The sequence below is a fragment of the Poecile atricapillus genome, chromosome 5 (assembly GCF_030490865.1).
Source record: "Poecile atricapillus isolate bPoeAtr1 chromosome 5, bPoeAtr1.hap1, whole genome shotgun sequence".
NCBI lineage: Eukaryota > Metazoa > Chordata > Aves > Passeriformes > Paridae > Poecile > Poecile atricapillus.
This window is the reverse complement of record NC_081253.1, coordinates 2,224,577-2,244,368: the sequence shown is the minus strand read 5'-3', so window position 1 is coordinate 2,244,368 and position 19,792 is coordinate 2,224,577. Positions and strand designations below refer to the sequence as shown.

At 39.7% G+C, this 19,792-nt stretch overlaps 1 protein-coding gene across 7 annotated transcripts in view; it reads left to right on the top strand.

Moving 5' to 3' along the window:
- Window positions 1-19,792, top strand: part of MBD5 (methyl-CpG binding domain protein 5) — a 108,867-nt gene that overhangs the window by 45,829 nt on the left and 43,246 nt on the right. For 3 of the 7 annotated variants that reach the window (XM_058839244.1, XM_058839242.1, XM_058839240.1), the window contains exons 3-4: window positions 15,727-15,864; window positions 18,830-19,018. The gene's annotated coding sequence lies outside the window, so the exon portion shown is untranslated. Of the gene's footprint in view, window positions 1-12,558; window positions 12,693-15,726; window positions 15,865-18,826; window positions 19,019-19,792 lie in introns of all 7 variants that reach the window. The other 4 variants (XM_058839245.1, XM_058839243.1, XM_058839241.1 and 1 more) reach the window with 3 other exon arrangements.

Below are 19,792 nucleotides of genomic sequence, written 5' to 3'. Positions count from 1 at the left end.
AGTGGGGTTTGCATCTGTTCATCTTTTTAAACATGGAGAAAATTCCAGTATGGAATTTGAAGGAATTTGCTGCTGTGCAGTAACTGACAGACACATCCAGTGCCCTGTGCCATCCTCAACTCCAAGCCTTGTTGTCTCTGAGACATTCCTGACCAAGCTCCAAACTCCAGGATTTATGGAGCTCTTTTATTCCCAGGCAGTTTGTGGCACACGGAGCCTTGGCTGTGCTCACACTCCGCTCTCTGCCTGGCTCCCAACCCTGCCATTCCCAAGGCTTGTGTTGGGATCATCCTAAGGCAGACAGGGAGCAGGGTTGGGCTCCAGCAGTTTTCTCCTCAGCCTATTTTTCCTGAATTGTCATTAAAAACAAGGAGCTCAATTGCCTTTGCTGAAGCCCTGATGTTTTTCTGAGAACAATCAATTTTCTGTCTTGCTCTTTCTTCTTTCCATATGAAAGGCTTGGAGTTTTGTGAAATCCCAAGGTACTCTCTCTAAAGCAAGGTATAAACCAGTTCTACCTCCTTAAATTTAATAAAAGGAGACCTACTTCATTTGAATTTTTTTTTTTTGCTACAGAAATTATTTAAAGGATTTGGGGTAAAAAAAAAAAAAAAAAGACATTTTCCTAATGTTTCTCTTTAATATCACAACTTTTAGGAGCATTTTAGAGCCAAATTTTCAAAGTACATTTGAAATGTAGTAGATTTGATAAGTTTTTCTCTGCCTGAGCTGAAATTTTTCTGCCACTTCTGCCAAGTTTTTGCACAGAGCAAGAAGTTTGTTTTCCATGATCCCCCCTTCTCTTCCAGCTGCTCCTTCTGAAACTGAATTATGGGCTGGCGTTTCGAATTTTTCCTTACACAGATATTGTAAATAAAACCAACTACAAAGGCTTTTCATTTTGAAAAATTGGAGCAGCAGGCACCCTGAACAAAAGGAAATGTTCTCAACACTTCTTTTATTGTAACCAAATTAATCAAGCTCAGGGATTTAGTTGTAATTTCGAAGTTAAACATTTAAGTAATACAAAACTTTCTGATCCTGCAGTGCCTCTCTCTTTAAAATCCATAACAAAATAGAAAAATTGTTACAGTTAATTTTTTTAATAGTTAATTCTTCTAAGCAAAGCTGAAGATTGGCTTCCTACAACCCCAGGAACCTGAAAGTTTTGAGGTTCTTGGGATATCTCCAGAAAATGTCAAGGGTTTGGATTATTTCAGTCTGTGGTATCAGAAAATGTTACATATCTCCATCCTTAGGATTTCTGTGAAGTAAAAGCCACATCTTTTTGCTGAAAGGGCCACTGGTTTCAAATAACAGATAAAAGCTCCTGTCATTATTTATTAATTATAAATAATATGTACAAGAAGAATGTATAGTGTAGTACTTAAGATAAACCGAATTATTCTTTTCTGTTGAAACACCAAACCAAACTCAGATCATTGATTTTTGTTTTAATAATTCCTTCTATTAAAAAAATTTTAAAAAAGGTAGCTCAAGGGCAGCAAATTTCAAGTGTAGCTGTTAATGAAAAACTAAAAAAAGTTGAGTTTTTTTTACATGAAGGTGGCCTGAAAGGTTGTGAAGGGATTCTTTTTTTCATTTTGCACTTCAGTTTTGTTTTCTTTTCCCCTTCCTATCAGTTCACATCCCTGGAGGGCCACTGGTGTGGTAAAAAACGTATTGAAATGCTTAAGGAAGGCATTATCATTTTTAGGATTCTCAACTGGCCTTTTCCTAGAAGGATCCCAGTCCAGGGAAATGCTTGAAAATTAAAACCAGGGATGCTTTTAAAATCAAACACACAGAGTTTCTGAAGAAAAGAGTCTCTCTTCTTCTCCAAACCTGTGGTGATGCTCCACAGCTGAACACAAAAAGGGTTTTTTATTTTTGACCACATTCCTGAAAAATATTCCTGAGAGGTAAAAATTCTCACCAAGGTGAGTCAGTAATTGCCACAGCTGGCTTTGGCTCAGCCTCCCAAACTAAGTTTGGATCACTTCAAAGGACTCATCACATTTCTGTGAGGTTTCATCACAGAATCATGGAATTTCTTGAGTTGGAAAAGACCTTTAAGGTCACATAGTCCAAGCATTAACCCAAGCCAAGTCCATCCTCAGTTTATTGGTGCCACTCTGAGAGTGGGGACAAAAGCAGCTGAGTTTAGGAAAAGGGGAAATGAACTAAAGTTTCTGTTTAAAAACTCATCAAAAGTTAAAATAGCTCCTCTTTTTTTGATCAGTCCTTTATCCAGGCACTAAAACTGTTTAGGACACAGATCCCAGTGAATTTTCCATGGGAGCAGGAATCTATTTGAGGTGCTCATTGTTTAGATGTTAGAAAACAAAATGCTCTTGTTTCTATACCACATAAATGGGAGTTCACTGGTGAATCTTTGTGTCATTGATAATAAATGGCTCGTCAGGAATTAGATCAGGGAGTGAATTCTTATTTAATTCCTGTCCCAACAAGGGAACAGCAAAACAGGTGCCCCTTCCATACAAGGTAACAGAGGAAAATCATAAATATTATAGGTATTATAATGTATATTTAACCTCCCCTAGATAATTCTAACACCATTTTTTTATGCTGCTAATTTTTATTTGGATGTTTTATACCTTTGCCAATACAGACATTTATGTTGGTTCAGACCTATATCTTTTTTTATTATTATTATTATTATTTTTCCTTAAGTTTTCTCTTTATCAACAGCACAATTTCAACATTTGAGTGGCAGCAAGTGACATTTGCAGAGGACAGATCCTGCAGGCAAATGAGCAGGTGACAGGAGGCACAATGGCACTCAGGAATAGTCTGACACGTGGGTGTTCCGACTGGAGGATCCTCTTTGTGTTCAATGAAGTTCTCATGGAGCAGCTTTCAGTTGATATTGTATTCTCAGAGTATAGAATTCAATCTATCCCCATCACACACAGCCTTCAGCTGGGGTTCTTTACACCATTCCTGCTATCATTCTCCCTTAAAATACCATTTAAAGTGCAAAAAGCTGAGCAAACTGCCTCTGAGTGGTGTATCAAAATGATCTGCACGTGCCTTGATGGGGTTAATATTTATTCACTTGATTGTGATCCTTAGAAAACAGTTATTGGGAGAGAAAGAGTTTTGTTCCCGTGTAAAGGGCACTTCCAAACTCACTGGGAACACAAAGCTTTTCTCTTCCAGTGAAGCAATTTAGCAAATCCCTGATTCAGGTGATGCTACTTTGTGGTAGGTTGACATTTTAGGGAAAAAAGCTAAAAAGCACCACATAGTTAAAAACAATGAAGCCATATTATCAATATTTGGCTGATTTTTCCATCTGTCTGGAATATTATAAAGGCTGTGGGTAAACCTGTTCTGCAGCCCTGCAATCCTGTAAAATCCAGCTCTTTTACAATGGCTCCTCTTGGAAAGGATTGTGAGGGTTTAAAGGTGAGCCAGGCACCTTCCTGAGCACGAGGGTATAAAATCTGGGGGTTCCTACCAAAATGTTTTTCCATAATTCAGTTGGTTTTCTCTTTCTTAGTACTTAAAAGGCTTTTTTCTAATGCCTTTTCAGTGGAAATTGTGATTATGAGCTAGTCCATACATAAAACTGATTTTTCTGATTTGTCTTAAATTGCATTTCCTTGATGATCCGAAATCTAAAACACATTTCAAGCCTTTAAAAATAGACCAGAGAAGGGGACAAGTCCCTGCTTTGACACAGATGTTTCTGCAGGAGGACCAGTGCCCTCAGATTACTGTGATGGTCCCATCTAAACATATTTAAAATACAAAATTACACATTCTCCGTGAATAGTTCTGATTTGGGCTGCAGGAATGTGGAGCTAAAATTCCAGTTAAAGATGGTTCATAATTATGAAGGAGCAGCCTGGCTGCAGCTGCAGGGACAGGGATAAGGACACGCTGAGGAGACCGGAGCAGGAGGTGGGAATCACACACCTGTTCCCTGGAAAAACAAACTCTGAGAGCCCATATTTAATGGCCAAAGTTACATTTGAGTACTCCTGTGAAGAGGGGAGTGTGGCTGGTCCATGAGAAAATGCTTTCAAACCAGGAATATTTGTTGGGAAATCTATTCTGGAGTGAAGATGGGAGTGGGGCCCTCTCTGGGCTTGGGTTGTGTGGTTGTGTCTGACATCTCTGGATCTGCTCCCTGCAGGATTTGATGTCCTGCCCTTCTTCTTGACAGGTCCTTCTTCTTCTCCAGGCATCCAAGGGAGCGTAAGGAAAGGCTCTGGAGTGACTTCCCAATTCCTAAAGGCGCTCCAGGAGAGCTTGGAGAGAGATTTGGGACCAGGGCTGGAGGGACAGGAGCCAGGGAATGGCTCCCAGTGCCAGAGGGCAGGGATGGATGGGATATTGGGAATTCCTGGCTGGGAGGGTGGGGAGAGGCTGGGATGGAATTCCCAGAGCAGCTCTGGCTGTCCCTGGATCCCTGGAAGTGTCCAAGGCTGGACAGGGCTTGGAGCAGGCTGGGCTAGAGGCAGGAGTTCCTGCCATGGCAGGGGTGGGATGGGATGAGCTCCCAGGCCCATCCCTCCAGGGATTGTTTGAATTTAAGAAGCCACAGGCCAGAGGACAGCCCAGTGAGTGATCCCAGCTTCCTGCACTCCCAGGCTATCACCTTTCCCAGCCCCTGCTCCCAGCTCCCTGCTCGTGTTTCAGAGCCTGGCACTGCCAGAGCTCACCACAGCACCTACAGCACAGGTCCATAATTACCCAGAATAGTAACAGAGTGCATTTGATATAAAATCACTCCTCTTCTGCCTCTCATCTGGATGATCTTAGAAATCTTTGCCAACTTTTAACCATTCTGTGATCTGGACTGAGGTATTTTCTGTGTTTAATACATACAAAATCCTTCCTAACTGTATTTTTGCTTCTTGTTGTTGCAGTCCGTTATTGCTCGTGCACCTCCCTCAGCTGTGCTCGTGCTTCAGCCTTTCCTTGCACTTCTTGCAAAAAGGAAAAACGATGCCAGTTGGGAAAAGTTTGTGTGAGGCATTTGTGTGGAAATGATCTGCCCAGCCCAGTGTCCTCCTGACATGAATTTGATCTAAAAAGTGCTTTATTTGTAGCTGCACTCCTGATGTCCCTTGATTTTTTTATCCCCTTAATTACTGCTAGGTGTGGTAGATTTTAAACAGAGATTTTTTTCAGAGGCTGAAACATTTGTTAAGGTAAGGCTTGTGCTGTCCCAAGTAAATAGTTAAACACCAAATTCTGAGAGAGATAAAATAGCATTGCTGTGTATTCAGAGCCTGCACTCCAGGTATGGACTGACAGAATTCCAGCATGGAATTCTGTCCTCTCCCATTGTGGAGAAATTCTGGAGGAAGAGCTAAAACCATAAGTGATTTTTGGGTTCAGGTCAGGGGGGATTACATTTCTGGCTGGAAGGAAAGAAGGGTCTGGCTTCTTCCTCTGTGGTCAATCCCTAAATGGAGAAGGATGTAAGAAGCTGAAAGCAGTTTAGCCCCTCAGCCTGGTAACTGAAGCTGAAAAGTGGGATGAAGGGAGGAGGGAAGGAGAGGTTGCAAGGATTACAGACTCTTGTTGGAATAGCAGGGCTGTGCTTTTTAGAGTGAATTTTAGCTTAGATTCAAATTCATGGAATATTTACAATAATGGAAATATTCACTGAAAAGGGAGGGGAAAAAAACCCAAACCACCACATACAAATGATCTGCTGCACTGACTCAACAGTAAATGATTTGTTTAGGTGGAAATAGAAATTTATAAAATATGAATCTAAGATTGAACTGTTATGCTCTAGCAGTGAACTAAATGTGATGTAAGGTGATTTTAAAGCAGACAGATTGAGGATTGTCCAGCTGAAATTGCTGAATCCTGCAGTCCTGACTCTTGATGGAAGAGCTGAAAAGGCATTTCAGTTACATGGCCAAATCTCAGAATCACAAACACAGCTCTGTAATACCTGAATTTCATTGTTCCATTCCTGAAGTTCTTTAATTCCTGAATCTCAGTGTTTCATTCCTGAATTTCACTGTTCCATTCCTGAATTTCAGTGATTCATTCCTGAATTTCACTGTTTCATTCCTGAATCTCATTGTTTCATTCCTGAATTTCATTAATTCCTGAATTTCACTGTTCCATTCCTAAATTTCCCTGTTCCATTCCTGAATTTCATTAATTCCTGAATTTCATTGTTCTATTCCTGAATTTCATTAATTCCTGAATTTCACTGTTCCATTCCTGAATCTCAGTGTTTCATTCCTGAATTTCATTGTTTCATTCCTGAATGTCACTGTTTCATTCCTGATTTTCACTGTTCCATTCCTGCATTCTGGAAAGACCTCTCATTCCAAATACCTCACCCTTCTTCTGTTTTTCAAACATTTAGGTAACTCTCCATCAGGTTTTGCAGGATGAGATCTAAGATAGAGATTCCAAACCAGTTAAATTTCTTCTTACCTGTCCTTGAACTCATCTAGAAGCACTGTCAATGCTGAAGCCATCCCTGCTGTTCATTTCCATGATTCTCTAGCTCCAATAAAAGGTAAAAAATAAAGATTTTGAGGGAATATTGAAGATGTTTCTGATGAGGTTTTCTTGTGAAGGTCTAGAGAAAATAAACATGAATAATTCTGTGAGTAGATCTTGCCGTAACATCTGCAACTTGATGATTTTAAGTTTAATAAATTACTAAATTCAGGGTTTGGCCAACAGAAGTGTGGGGTGGGACAACCTGTGGCACATCTGGATTTGTCCAGGTGGATCTTGACTTTGGCCTTGTCCACAGCAGCTCAAGGCCTGAGAGCAGAGGAAACAAATATTGCTGAAAGCTCAGAACGCTGAGTTGATGCTTTCTAGTACAATAAAGCAAAATTTGATCTGTGCTTCTAAAGAAAATGCACTAAAATAACTGAAAACCTGCAGCACCTTCAAGGCACCCTTTGAACATTAGAAAAACTTGCATTTTATCTCCTTTTCACTCAACAGCGTGGCCTCGGTCTGGTTTCAGAATGCAAAGGTTGGTGATCTCCAGGGTCTGGATGCTTTTTCCTTTTGACATTTCCTAAGCATAAAGAATGGGAGGGCCTGCTGGCTGCCTAATTAGGGTGGTTTAATTGTTTAACAGCTTTCAGTAGGTGTCACATATGGTACCTCTGGCTGGATTCTGCCAAGAGCACAAGATTGAGGGCCCTTGGCCGCTCCTTTGCAGGAACCAAACTGTCTCTTCAGCTGTTGCTGTTTCAGTGGATCACCAGAACCAGTCCAGAAACGGCTTTAGGGATTTGGGAGGTGGGAGCAGAGCTTTCCTCATGTCCCTTAATTCCCTTGGAGTCACCCTGAGCTGTGCTGGTGCCTGCTGGTGTCCCTTCAGTGGGAAGTTGTGTTTGGGTATTTGGGAGCAGGACATCACTGTGTGCTTTCACCATGGACACTGGCAGTGATTCCCAAAGCTTCACATCCCAGATTATCGTGGAATCACGGAATGGGTTGGAAGGGACATCAAAGCTCATCCCATTCCCAGGGCAGGGACACCTTCTTCTATCCCAAGGCCTTCCCTTCCTTGCTCCCAGCCCATCCAGCCTGGCCTTGGACATTTCCAGGGATCCAGGGGCATCCACAGCTTCTCTGGGAATTCCATCCCAGCCCCTCCTCACCCTCACAGGGAAGATTCCAAGGCTCCAGGTGTTTATCCAGGAGGAATCATCCCTGAAAATTTGAACTCATTAGGTGCTTAAAACCACCAGGATTTGCAGTATTAGTAGCTGATAACTTCACAATTAGCATTCCAGAAAGCTCCCTGGTATCTCTTGGAATGCACCTGAGCAGCAATATCACTTTTTGCCTTAAAAACAGAAGATTTTAATCATGTTTATGTTAACACCAAAAGCTACCAAAAATAGATGGGATGCCTGTTCCTTTTTGTCCCTTCCAAAGAACAAAAACTGAGCCTAGAGTTAAGTTCTGTCCCTGGCATTTTATTGAATTTAAAGAGAGGAAAGAAGATACATTGACCCTGTTGGACTTTTCAGTGGTTTGAGAAAGAAAAAGTCACTTTTTAATGGAAAGAGAAGATGAGCCTTTGAGTGCTGGAAGCCCAATAGTTAAAAATACAAGAAATTTTGTGTTATTTCAGATCCTGCTCAGTTAAAGGGAACGTGGCAATTCTAAATCATCTGTCCCAGGAAATCAACACTGGTTTGAAATGTGTACAAACTGAAAACAGTCTATGCCAGAACTCCTTGTGCTAGTGCCAGCTAAAAGCAAGAAAGAAAGGGGAAAAAAACCCAAATTGATGGGTTTCAAAGCTGATAATTGTGCTTGAGTGCTGTGGCTGTAAATCACTGAATGGCTTTTCCTTGGATACAACAGTCACTGCATGTAAATGTACACATGTTGCCTTTGCAGTAGTAAAAAATACCTGAAATCCTCGATTCCAGTTATTAAAATACAACCTGATGCAACATTTCACCATTTGCCTTAACCTGAGATGATTCCATGAATGTCAAATACCATAATGCTGAGGGAAATCAAAATTCATGCACAACATGATAGCAGAATGTGTGACCTTAACTTCAGAGCAGCACAACGTGTTAAATTATCTTGCTGTAGTTCCAAAAAGCTTCATGGATTAAGTTTTTTAGAGTGTTACTCGTGAAGAGTGGGAAATTTTAAAAACAATTTTCAATTCTGTGTGAAGTGACTTTTCAGTTTGGCTCAGCTTCTCCAAAATCATCTCTCAAGTCCCTGCCTGTGTCTGCAATCATTTTTTGGGGCAGAGAAAATCATTACTCTGAAGGTGTGCTGGATTTTTTCCACACCCCTGGTTACATCCATGGCTCTTCCCAAATCATCTCCTGTTGCTGATCACACAGAAATTTGAAAGTAAATGTTAAAACAAGATTCTGTTCCTCTTTATTGGTTTTATGTCTTCTGTATTCAGAAAGAGCAGCTGGAAAATGCGCTGCAAAAATGGATTTTTATCAAACTTACTGGCAGAATTTATCCAGAGGTACAGAAATTGTACAGGATTGTACAGAAATTCATGGAATTGCAGGATGGGAGAACCTTCAAGCTCATCCCAATCCACCCAACTATGGACAGGACACCTCCCACCATCCCAGGCTGCTCCAAGCCCTGTCCAGCCTGGCCTTGGACATTTCCAGGGATCCAGGGCCTGCCCACCCTCCCAGCCAGGAATTCCTTCCTAAATTTGTTTATTTGCAGCTTTGAGACTTTTTTTGCAAAGCCCAGGCTGCCATTCAGGGTGTGGTTACAACAAATGTAGAGTTTGTTGTGGGTTTGGGGTTTGGAGCCAGACAATTAATTCAATTAATAAAGCAGAAGAGATGTTTGTGCTGTCACATTAATTCTGCCACAGAATGACGTGGTTACATCAAGTGAGGAGAAACACTGATATAAAATATTTTGGTAAATAAGTACAATATGATACAAAATATAAATATAAATAGGTACAATAATAGCCCTTGATGATAATCTGAAGAATGTGAGAGTATAGTGTTATTTCAGGTGAATTTATATTTTCTGTATTTAATGTTTCTTTGGACAAATCTACCAAAAGTCTGTTAGGGAAACACCTTGCTTTAAGCTGCTCATTTTTATCTGCTGCCTAAAATACTTAAAGATGCAGAGGAACAAACTTTATTTATCCTCCTGTTCCCCATCACGTGCTCAGTTGGGCTGACCTGCAGCACTAAAAGCCAAATTATTTGGTGTGTCCATTTAAGACATTTAAATGTGTGTTTTAGGATAAATTTCTACCTTGAGTGAATTTACACCTTTGTTGTAAAGCCCTAGTATGCAAAATGAGCATCTGCCTGCACCAGTGGATTCTTAATTCTGGTGTTTTAGCAGAGAACATGTTTATAGTTCAGAAAATAAATAATTCAGGAGTCTCTATCTGCCTTGTGTTGGCTCTTTGGAACCCTACTTGAGATTTACTAATTCAGTCCTTCCACTTAGTACCTGTTAACTGTTACCTGCAAGGACCTGAGTTGAGGAAAGACCTGGGCACTGTTATCTGAAGCTGCTAATGCAGAATATCAATAATAATAATAATAATAATATTATAACAACAACTATTATTCTTATTAATAATAATTATAATAATATATATTATATAATATATATTACCTAATATTATTATAATGATAACTATTATTCTTATTAATAATAATTATAATATAATAATATATATTATATATATAATGAGGCTGCTAAAAGCTTTGGATGGTGCCACAGAGCAGGAAACTCAACTGATGTAAAATCTGATCAGTAATGATGTTAAAGGAGCCCCAGCAGGTGCACAGATCTCAGTTCATGGAAAATTAAAGATGCTTTTACTGGTTTTCAGGCTATCTTGGTATTAGGGAGAAATATTGCATTATCAAGGAATAATTCTTGTTGTCCAAACTAAATGTTTCCATCTGTTCTTTACAACTGAGCAGGAGCTAAAATAGTCATTTTCTGTGCTCTCCTGCCTTTTACAGAATGGTTTCATTTTGTCTTTATGTTCAAAGCCGTGTTTTGTTGGCATTCTCTAAGACTTTGGTTGCTCAAATGAAGGTCCTGTTCCTCACACTTGTTGTTCACGTTGACCCAAAGAAAGGGCAAAAGCAGAATTTCAGTTTGAGATTGTTTTAAATACCAATTTTGTTTAGGTTTGGTCACCACTTTTGCACATTCACACATTTCAACAAAGCAAATTGAAGTTTTCTCCCCTGGCAGAGTGCTGCCATCCCTTGGAAGGTGCTTTTAAAATCCAACCAAGTTCTTTGTGTATGGAATTACTTTCAGCTTTAAACTTTCTGAATGTGATGGAATCATTCAGGTCCTTTAAACTGGGCTTAGTTTGGATCTGCTCCAAAAAATAGAGCCCAGGAGAGGCTGATTAGAGGAGCAGCAGGAAGAAGTTTCTGGGTGAAGCCGTGTCCAGACATTGAATTTCTCTTTTCCTGGTGTGGAAGACAGATCCCAACACAGATCCCAATATTTGGATGACATTCCCAGTGCCATACCTGCTGTTCCTGCCCCTCAAGGTCCTGGCAGATCACATCCAGACCTGGCATGTCCAGTTTGTTACCGAGGCTCTTCCCAGAATTTGGGAATTTCTCTCCGAGCTGCCTGAGCTCAGCTCTGCAGGGAGCTGAAGGATCCTCACTCTCAGCTCACCACTGGAGTTGGATGGAGTAGGAATCTTCTCATCTCCCAGAGCAGCATTGCCACGGGATCTGATTGTCCATCAGTTCCAACCTGATGGAATTCTGGAGGAATTTCAAGCTTCTCTCCCTGAAGGATGGCTCGGATTCTCCTTGGGAGATGGAGTCTCTCATCTGGAATCTCCCGTTAACTCCTTCCTGCCAGACCTTTGAATTAGGGAAGTTTGCACGTACAGGAGAGGAAACAAAAGCTTCAGGGGTCAGAAACTTCATCTTTTGTTATGCCTGAAGCCAGAAAGTGTAAAAAACACGCTGAGAATGAAGGAACTGGGACACTTCAATTGTGCTTTCTGTGAAGGAGGAAAAATTCAGTCATTAAATTGACATTTTGCAGCTCACTGTTCTTAGAGCCATACAAAATTGTAAAGCTGTATTGTTAGTACATTTATATTTTAATCATTAATATTATTAACTCTTAAGCTAACTTAAGCGAAGCAATTAAAATTTTTCAACTTCTTGTATATTAGAAGTTTTTTTAGCTTGAAAGGGGGTTTTTTTTGGTCATAGAGGAAACTTCATGTAAAATCATGAAATAAAAAGCAAATTTAGGTTTAACCAAGTTGTTGACTTCTACTGAAAGTCTCGTTCTCAGATCATTTTCCCCTGTGTGCTCTGCTTCAATTCAATTTAGATTTGTGTCTTTAACTTCAAAAATCTGGAGTTTGGTTATTCCAGTTGTTGATTTGCTGTCAAACACCTTGACACCTTTAAATCCTTGTTTTTACTGTGCTTTTCCCCAGTGACATTTGGTATATTTGTCATTAGTAATATTTAATATTTCTCTTTGGCCTTAGTGCTGTTGTGATACATATTTCTAAAAATCAGAGGAATATTTGATTATTTAGTCCCATTTACATATAAACACCTTAAAACCAGACTTTATAAAATCTCTGGAAGCTTTCTGAAAACTCATTCAATCCTGGGCTAAATTTTTATAGAATTTTAAGCTCTTATTTCTGAATAAATAAGGTGGATATTTTTTAAATTATCAAACAGATTGAAATAGTAGGGCATTTTTATATAAATATATACTCAGGAGTGATCCAATGTGAATTATATTAAACTCAGTGGGAAACCATCCATTAACCTTAGCAAGAATAGAATCAGAATTCCAGAAAGTGAATTCTGCTTTAGGAGCCCTGTGCCTGGGGATTATTCAAATGCCTTCCTGATACTTTTATCAATGAATTGGACAATTAGTTGTACTAATTAGCAGCATCACTTTGGAAGAACTGCTTGGAGAAAGTGGAGTGACAACAACAGAGGCGGCCTAGAGCAGGCAGGGATGGAACTGGGATAAAATTCCTTCTCCATGGAAATTAATTTTGAATTTTCTCAGCATTTCCAGTTTCAGGATAATTTCAGTTGGAGCCTGAATCCAGAGCAGAGTCTGCTGGAGTCTCCTCTCTGCTCCCATGGCAGCATCTGCCCTGCAAGAGAGTTTAAAATAATCAAGATTTGCCAGTTATGGAGGTTTGTGCCAGGAATTTTTAAATAAGAAGTAACACAGTTTAGGGAAGTTTATGTTATTTTCTTTGGGGAGGATTTAATTTTAAACAATGGCATCATGTCATGTCTAAAAGAAGACATTTTATTATGTGATGATAAAGTGTCATGAGGCAAAAATATAAACTGTTGGTGTGCTTGCTGCATGAAATTTCTTCTCTCCTAATGAGTTTGGGGCTTTGGGATAAGAGATTGCTCTGGAAGTCCAGGTGTCCTTTTCTTCTCCTTCTGCTGTGGGTGTGTTTCTCCAGGTATTGCTAGAGTTGTGTACATTGTGGAGAAATGGAAAAAGTTCTGATCTTGGCAGCACAAATATATTTCTATGAAATAATCTGAGTCAGGAGATAGAAATGAAGATATTTTGGTGGTTTGAGTTGATTTTTGCCTGTGGAGGGAGTGTTCCAGCAGTGTGGAAGGGCAGGAGGGAAGAGTGGACAGTGGGGTGGGAGACAAAGGTGACAAATGTTTCTCTCTCCTCTTTGGGTTGTTTTACCAAATGTCTTCACTTTTGGGGGGATATTTCTGTTTTCTATCATAAGAGACACCTAAAGAGAAAACCTGAGCATCCCTGGCCATGGAATGGGCTTTGAGATCCCTTCTGACCCAAACATTCTGGGGTTCTGTGATTACAAAAATCAATTATTTGTAAGAATGGAGCAGGAACAACTAAATCTTTTACTAACTCATTCTTTTGTACCTTTAGCAATGTATGTTTAGGAAAAACAGGAGAAAAGACAAATTGGCATTATGCAGACCTCAAATTCTCTGTTTATCTTCTCTTCTCTCATCAGTTTCTCAGTTATCTCTATATTAAATTAAAGATCAGTGAAGGAGAAAAGTTGATTACATTTCCATTGTGAGCCAGAAAACAGCAATGTGTGTACACAAGGTATGCAGAGGGGCTGAGGGAAACAAATCAAGTTTTCAAAGTGCCGTGTTACAGATGAATGAAAATAATTTGTGAATTATTCATCAAATTTAATTCTGAGATATTTTGAGAAAACCAAAATAAATTGGGGCGTGTGATTGTTGGAGAGACCTTTATTCTCCAGACTTTACAGGTCTAAATCTTGAGTATGGACTTCATCAAGATGTGGAGAATGGCCAAACTGCAGGCAGAGGTATCAGCTACTCAGGATTTATAGGATTGAAATATTGACTAAACTGATGTCTGATTTTTTTCCTCTTGCAAATTAAAACTCCTTTTTTTTTTTCTTTTTTCCCGTAAGTGGAGACACAAAAAAAATAGATAATTTCCCTTCTTACATCTTCCATGCTCAAAGCAACAGTCACTGAAAGGACAGCGTTGCCAAACCTTTGAAAAATGTTATTATATCTATATATCACATATGTAAAGTAAATATATTAGCACCTTAGCGTTGTAGATATCACATACATAAAGGAAATATATCAGTATGTTATATTTATTATGATGTATGTTGTAATTTAAAGAAATGTGATAGCTTGTTGGCCTTCCAGCTGATTTCTGAATTCAGTTTGCAGAAAGACCTGCCTGTTTTTTGGTATTTCTTTGAGCTTTCACGCTTTTCACGTGGTCCATGGTGTTGTTAGGCAGTTACAGTTCATTTTTGAAGTTCTGTTCATCTGGCCAACTTGTTGTCGTACAAAAGCCCAGGAGAAGGCCATATGTTCCTGCAAAGGTAGCCTTGGAAGGTGGGATTCCTGCTTCTTCTTTTTCTTTTGCCATCTGTTCTGCTTTAACTTCATTTTCTCCAGATTCCGTGTCTAGCAAATACTCGGATAATGGATGGGAATTCTAATCAGTACGGAAGCAAGATTATTGTTTCCAACAACAGTCAGGTGTTCCCATTTTTTTTAGACATTTCCCTTGTTCTTTGGCATTGTAACAGTTAAAATTTAGAATTAGGAAGTAATTTAGGAATCAATTTTCTTTAAACAATGAATACACCGAGATGCTCCCGTGAACACGGAAGAGATTTTCAGTGCTCAGAAATAAAATGAGCAAACATCCTGGATTTCTCCAAGTGGCTGCTGCTCTTTCCACTTGGAATTTCTCATTCCTGTCCGTGTGCCACTCCTTGCTGCTCCAGCCCAAGCATTCCTGCAGCCACAGGGATTAGGGAAGGATCTGGGTTAAGACTAATCCAGCAGAAATACACAAATCGGCTCCCTGGGCTGATCCAGGAGGGACACAGGGAGCAGAGGGATGAGTTGTGCCCTCTGACAGAGTGAGGGACCTCAGGAATTCCCTCCTCAGGAATTCCCTCAAACTCCAGGAAAATGGAGGAGTAAAGGAAAAATCTGCTGTCGCCAGAGTTTTCAGGCTTTCCGCTGAGGAGACAGCAGAGCCCTGATTCAGGCCAGGATTCTGGATTGAGTCAGAATTGGGGAAACCTGAAAATCCTGTGAGCCCTCCAAGCATAACCATGGATGTATAATCTATCATTTCACCCACTTTTTATGCTGGAATATTATAGGAATAAAATTAAATTCAAGGTTGTGCTTAGACCGAGGTCGAGATTTGCCATCACTTGTTCAAGTCACAGAATTCTGCTTGGTTTAGGGGCAAAATCTACAAGGCATTTGGGAAATAAAAGTCTACAAGTCTATAACCTACTTTCAATGGTTCTAAACTAGTTTGGGAGTTTTTATATTAATTTATAGAAATGTCCATGTGTGTGACTGTATATAAAAAGGGATGTGTGTATAAATAAGCAAAACTGGGCGTCTTTTTTGCTATTTTAGTTCTCTGAAGCTTTGTGGTGGATCCTCTCAAGAATATCTCATTTTAAAATCCTTTTCTCCATTCTCCAGCTGTGTGGGCTCCGTTTTTACAGCTTTAAATTCTCTACAAAAAGCAGGGGAGGATACAGCCAGACCTGGACCCTGCGTGGACTGTAGGGAATTCTCCTGCTTCTGTGTGTATGGGCAGTGAAGACAGAGATCCTTCCAAAGGGAATTTAGGGATAATTTGCCTTTCTGCCATTCTCCCTTTAGTACAACATGTATTTTATTGCAGGAAGAAGAGGCTTTAGAGCAACAAAACGGGCAAAAAACCACAAAGACTTGAAGAAACAGCACTTCTCTAATTCTTCCCAAAAGTTCTGAGAACCACCAAATCCTGAAGGATTACACCCACCAGTCTTCCTGATTTCAGGTAGGTGAATTCTCTCTTTGCCTCCCTTCCTGACAGCCCAGGGAAGCTGAGGATTCTCATTCCCTGGAAGTGTCCAAGGCCAGGTTGGACAGGGCTCGGAGCAGCCTGGGATAATGGGAGGTATTCCCATGGCAGGGGTGGGAATGGATGGGATTTAAGGTCCCTTCCCACCCAAACCTCTCTGGGGTTCCCTGATTTCTCTGAAATTAAAAATAATGCAATTAATAAATACAATTTTATGTGACTTTCTCCCTTGACGAAATAACAATTACTGTAAAGAAAATCAGACAGAAATGGATGCTCCCAAACAAAAGCTGGTGCTGTTATTTTCCAGCATGGAGCTCATGGCTCTAATTTGAAATTAACTGGTTTGGGGGAAAGATTTTCATTTATGCCACAGAGTAAAAAAGAAAAATAACCTGAAAACAGCCAATAATCAAGTTATTTGATTTAGAAGAAATGCATTTAAAACCCAGCTAAAGTAAAAAGAGAACTGGCTGACTGCCACCCTCTTTTTTACTAATTTGTGACAGCACACAATTAAAAAGTTCAGTTTGTTGCTCTTACAGGAATAACAGTTTCTGGTATTTTTCATGTTTGCTCATAGAAAGTATTTTTAATTTTAGATCCTCCAAATACTGTATTTGTAAGAATATTGTTTGTATCTGGAGAGATTAGATGGGGACAGGATTTTTTTAATCTGTTAGCACAGACTTGTTATGTAAATAGGAAGCTCACAAAGGAAGGAGACAGCAAAAGGCTCTGAAGAAACAGATGTGTCTCCCCCAGAAATAAAGTCACCACTGGATTCCTACAACTTTTTTGGGAAGTTTATTGTTAGGGATGTGCATGGAATTAAAAAAAAAAAAACAAATTCTGTAGACGCTGTGTAAATCAATTTCCATACGCTCAGTACAGATAATTTTATCATTAATTTATTGTTGCTATTTAATTTTAATAAATTCAAAATCAGATTATTCATTTAAATGAATTTTTATGATGCTTTGCTGTCAATTTCTGGAGGCCTTGAGAGGAAGCTCCTTTTCCTGCTGCTCCTCCAGTCCTTAGCACTGGCCATGTGACCCAGATTTTTTAAGCCCTGCTATGATTTTAGGTTTTATTCTTGGGCTCTTTCATCCATCTATTGGAATTGTTTCCAGTAAATTAGAGTTTTACAGTGGTTGCTGTGATTAGCATTCTGTGCTCATGGGGACTTCTTCATAAAAATGTCTCTGATCAATACCTTTCAATGTGTTTAAACATTAATAAATAATTTTATGTGGAATTATGATCTAAAATACATTTTTGTGCAAATTCTTTAATGGCAGGTTATGCCATCTTCCCATTTGTTTTTGGTACTGTAAAGAGAAATTATAATTATATGAATAACCTGCATAAAATGGTCATGTTTTAAAATATTTCCATTCAATAATAATTATTTATGGACTGAATATTCCTTGTTAATATTCAGTATTAAGAGCAGATAAACCCTGTGTGGAGCCTAAACATTGAAGTTTTCCAGTGCCCCAGTGCTTAAGAAAATCTAAATATAAATTCATCATTTTATAGGGGTGTCATTTTTGAAGTGATACTGGTTGGGGAAGAACTTTAAAAAGTTAATAATTTTTATTTTAAGTAGTTTGCATGTGAAAAAAAAACCCATTCCTGAAAGGCTCTGCCAGGTTGGTAAATGCAGTTTGAGACAACTGAGTCATTAATGATGGGCCCTAATTTTGCACTTAGATTGGGAAGAGCAATTGAAAACTCAATAAAATTTGGGATACTGATGAAATCAGTGAAGCCAAACTGCAGGTTTTGCTTCTAAACTTCACTAAGATATTTAAATAATCATGGGAAATGCTGTATTTGGTTTCACAGCCAGTGCACTTTGTGGTTTTTTTTGTCACAGGGTTGTGTTATGCCCTGTTTATTTGGCTTATCTGAAACAAATTTCATTTCCCATTTTCTGTCAGGGTTTTCTGTGACAGGAGAAGGTTTTAACAACAACCCAGACCTTCCCTGTGATGCTAAATGGCTTTGAAAGAGATTCCAAAGAGGTGATTGGAAAATCACAACTAATTCTCTCCATTTTCTGAAGGATTCAAAAATCATTGGTATAGCATTTGGTTTTAATGAAGATTTATTTTGGGGAAAAAGTGTGAAATTCCCAATTATTGTGAATTTGATACCCAACTGTGCCCGTGCCGAGTCCTCGAGCTCTCGGATCCGAGGGTTTAAAGGCCCCATTAACTCTTTGGGATATGCATTTACCTAATGAGCTGCAATCCATTTCACCTCTGGAAGAATCCAATGAATTGACTCTGGCTCCTGGGCAGGCTGGTGGCTCCTCAGAGGGATTCCAGCAGGGAATCAGCCTCTGGAGCAGAGCAGGAAGGACAGAAATGGCCCAGGGACAGACAGGTATAACAGGGAATAACGAGCCAAGGCCAGGTTGGATGGGGCTTGGAGCAACCTGGACTAGTGGAAGGTGTCCCTGCCCATGGCAAGGGTGGAATCAGCTGATTTCAAGGTTCCTTCTATCCCAAACCATTCCAGGATTCTGTGATCCAACAGCTTCTGCTTCAACTGGGGATTCACCAGTGTCCTGTACCTGAGCCAAGACTCATTTATAGCTCATCATTTATACCTCATCATTTATACCTCATTTATAGCTCATCATTTATAGCTCATCAGTGGTGCTGGTGGAACCTTCTACCTCACCAGGGCCTTTTGCAGCATCACAGCTCCAAAACTCAGCTTTTTGTCTTTAGCTGGAGGGTTTTTGTGTGGATCAGCACAGCTCGAAAGGCGCCCTCAGTTCCAGTCAAAGCCATTCCTTGGAAACAAATCTGACTTGGTTCGTATCACCGAGTAATTGTGATGGGGCTTACGAAGCAATCAAGAAAAGCGGAATGAAAAGGTCTGGCTCATTGTTTTAATGGGAATCCTGTGATTGTCTCAGCAGATGTAAGTGGGGTGCAGGAGTTCCTCAGATGAGGGGTGGAGGGAGGCAAGGAGCCGGCCCCAATGGACATAGCCCATCGAGAGCACCACAGGAGACTGTCTAAAGCAAAGCTCAAAGTGCAGCAGGAATTCTAAAAAGCCTAAAAGATCCCCAAGATAACTTGAAGAAAGACCATGAGAAGCAATGTAGGTGAGTATTCTCAGATAAATCAGTGCATTTATTGAGCTGGGAAACTTCTGAATTTATTTTTTTTTTTGGTAGCTTTACACTGCGGCGGTGAAGTTTTAAGACAAAATATTTGAGGCAGCATTAAAAAAAAATCAAACAGAAGATGAGGCATCTTCAACATTTGATGGTGCTGAAGTAGAAAAGTAAATAGTTCAGTAGTTCATGCCTTGGTGGAAGGTAGACAGTGCACCCAAACATGGAGTTTTTGATAAGAGAACAGAGAAAAAAAACTTCCCTGACCTCAATTTAAGAGATTGGATCCAGCCAGCATGTGAAGCACAGCATTTTAAATGGGAAAAAAACCACCATTTTGTGCTGCTGTGATTCAGATGGAGCATTAGTCATAATTGGGAGTAATATATTTTGACATAATCAAACAATAGAACTCCAGTTCTCTGTTGGGAAATCTGCAGCACCATTCCTGCCCTGGATGATGTTGGAGGAGCAAAGTGGAGCTGCCTGAGATGGAGCCAGACCTCTCCAGTGTGATATCAAATCAAATGCTCTTATTCTTATAGATTTTCCTAATCAAAATACAAGGTTACACCATGTCAACAACCAGCAGATGGGGAAAAGGAACGTCCTAGGAAGCTCAAAGAACACGCTTGGAAACGGAGCTATAAATACCAGGCTAATTCCATAGCTTTAAGATTTCTCCAAAGCTTTTTTAAATCCCTCCAGAAAAGGCTGAAGAGATCCCTAATCTGAAGTGGCCCAGTTGAAGGAATGTGTGTG